The sequence below is a fragment of the Poecilia latipinna genome, unplaced genomic scaffold, assembly GCF_001443285.1.
Source record: "Poecilia latipinna isolate Pla-1442-1.1 unplaced genomic scaffold, P_latipinna-1.0 Scaffold630, whole genome shotgun sequence".
NCBI lineage: Eukaryota > Metazoa > Chordata > Actinopteri > Cyprinodontiformes > Poeciliidae > Poecilia > Poecilia latipinna.
The window spans coordinates 269585-272369 of record NW_015113246.1 but is presented as its reverse complement, the minus strand read 5'-3'; the positions used below and the strand labels follow the sequence as shown (position 1 = coordinate 272369).

General features: G+C 34.4%; 1 protein-coding gene across 5 annotated transcripts in view; it reads right to left on the bottom strand.

Annotated features, from left to right (window-relative positions):
* Positions 1-2181, bottom strand: part of LOC106954139 (interferon-inducible GTPase 5-like) — an 8190-nt gene extending 6009 nt beyond the window's left edge. Inside the window, exons 1-2 of one of the 5 annotated variants that reach the window (XM_015043420.1) lie at positions 1894-2181; positions 509-558 (exon numbers count right to left, since the gene is read on the bottom strand). The gene's annotated coding sequence lies outside the window, so the exon portion shown is untranslated. Of the gene's footprint in view, positions 1-88; positions 297-508; positions 648-1893 lie in introns of those variants that run through there. The other 4 variants (XM_015043424.1, XM_015043425.1, XM_015043422.1 and 1 more) reach the window with 4 other exon arrangements.
* Positions 2182-2785: the final 604 nt, after the last annotated feature.

The following is a 2785-nucleotide window of genomic DNA, read 5'->3' as shown; positions in this document are numbered from 1 at the left end:
GATGAATGTTGGGATGAAAACAGATTCATTTAATTTCTACTTTTTCATAAATAAAATGAACAAAATTGTTAAGAAAGCAAGTACTCACTTAGTTGGTCTCTGCAAACTTGAAATCTGATGGAAAGCTGCACAGTGTAGAATTACACTTGGTAAATATAAACCAGATTATGTGTAGCTGAATTTGAACCTCTTGACAGAGCAAATCTGCTAGGCAGTTACAGTCTAACAAATGGAAAGTGAATCCTTTGGTTTTAAGGAAGAAAAAGAGGGAGGAGTGTTGTATGTGTCTGACCATGATCTGGCACAAGGAAAGACAAAAGAGTGTTTTGTCCTTCCTGTTTTTCCTGGGACATTTGCAAATGACTAAAATTAATTTAGTCATTTGCAAATGACTAAATTAATTTTAGTCATTTTTGCCTTCTGCTCTCCCTCAATGGTTTCCATTAAAGAGTGGAACAACCTGTTTTCATCCCAACATTAATCCTTTCCAGTTTTTAAGGAGGGCAATGTAAACAGCAGGATGATAGAGGGATGGCCACAGGACATGTAGCTGAGAAACTAGCAAAAGACAAATGGTTAGAAAAGAAGAGTCAGAAAAACATGAAAAAAGCAGCCTTAAAACTGGAAAGGATGAATGTTGGGATGAAAACAGATTGTTCCACTTACTAACGGAAACCACTGAGGGAGAGCAGAAGGCAAAAACCATAAAAAATGGCTAAATTCATTTAGTCATTTAAAAATGACTAAATGAATTTTTGTTTCAACAAACACAACTCAACAAAAACTAAACGGAGCAAGAACTGAAAGGAGTGTCACAGGAAAAACAGGAAGGACAAAATACCATCTCTTTTGTCTTTACTTTGACCTTCTCCTTATTGTTTTGTTCAATAGGTTTCGCCATGTCCTGTTTATTATTGATTATATTCTGTATTCACTTCTTTTCATAGGTTGTTGTCAAATGAGTTCACTTCTTTGTGCTTAGTTTCTCTATTTATTCTTCTGTTTTTGTGGATTCTGGATTTTGTTCTTAGATTGGTATCTCTGTCGGCCTGACAGTTGATCTGGGAGGAGTAAAGGCTTTGCACTCCTCGTTGAAAAGAAGGAGTAAATGTTTGTTTAATGAAGGAGGGAGTGTTCAACATGATATTACAAGCATGACACAAGCTACTGAATGTAAATTCAGTCATAATAAGGTTTTGTTCCTTTTTGTGTTTATGGTCACATTAGCAATTAACACAAAATAGTGAATAGTGTTGGATAAATTTCAATGAAAGAAACTGTTTATCAGCAAGGTTAATTTGTGTTTGAGTGAGTCTAAAGAGTACAACAGGAAAGAGTTTATTATTTTGCACTCTGAGTCATGTACAGCATGTGATAGTTTAATAATTATTCAGAAAACGGTAGTTTCTAAGTCAACTACTGTTCCTTATCTCTCCACATATAGTGACAAATGGCAAACTAATAGAGCTTGCTTATCATGGCGATATTGTTCTAAATGTTATTTTATCCTGCGGTTGTAGCAGTAGGGTCAAGCTTCAGCTGTGTTCGGACTAGCTAATCTATATTAAACCCTAAATTAGAAAACAAGTCACCGAAATCACTCCGTTTTTAAGGATAGAAATAAAATAGAGTATAAACAGCCTTTACTATGCCACAAAGAGGAAATTCATGTATAGCAGCATCAGAGATAAATGTTCACACAAGTTCTTAAATTGTTTAACAATATACAACAACAAAATCAACATGGACAAGCAATATGTATGACATGAAGCAATCTAACTTGAAAATAAGTAACAGATTTAAATGGTCTTTGTCAAAAATATTAGGATTTCATTTAATTTCTACTTTTTCATAAATAAAATGAACAAAATTGTTAAGAAAGCAAGTACTCACTTAGTTGGTCTCTGCAAACTTGAAATCTGATGGAAAGCAGTACAGTGTAGAATTACACTCGGTAAATATAAACCAGATTATGTGTAGCTGAATTTGAACCTCTTGACAGAGCAAATCTGCTAGGCAGTTACAGTCTAACAAATGGAAAGTGAATCCTTTGGTTTTAAGGAAGAAAAAGAGGGAGGAGTGTTGTATGTGTCTGACCATGATCTGGCACAAGGAAAGATAAGAGTGTTTTGTCCTTCCTGTTTTTCCTGGGACATTTGCAAATGACTAAAATTAATTTAGTCATTTGCAAATGACTAAATTAATTTTAGTCATTTTTGCCTTCTGCTCTCCCTCAATGGTTTCCATTAAAGAGTGGAACAACCTGTTTTCATCCCAACATTAATCCTTTCCAGTTTTTAAGGAGGGCAACGTAAACAGCAGGATGATAGAGGGATGGCCACAGGACATGTAGCTGAGAAACTAGCAAAAGACAAATGGTTAGAAAAGAAGAGTCAGAAAAACATGAAAAAAGCAGCCTTAAAACTGGAAAGGATGAATGTTGGGATGAAAACAGGTTGTTCCACTTACTAACGGAAACCACTGAGGGAGAGCAGAAGGCAAAAACCATAAAAAATGGCTAAATTCATTTAGTCATTTAAAAATGACTAAATGAATTTTTGTTTCAACAAACACAACTCAACAAAAACTAAACGGAGCAAGAACTGAAAGGAGTGTCACAGGAAAAACAGGAAGGACAAAATACCATCTCTTTTGTCTTTACTTTGACCTTCTTCTTATTGTTTTGTTCAATAGGTTTCGCCATGTCCTGTTTATTATTGATTATATTGTGTATTCACTTCTTTTCATAGTGTTAAGGAAGATTTTTATGAATTAGTTAATTTTG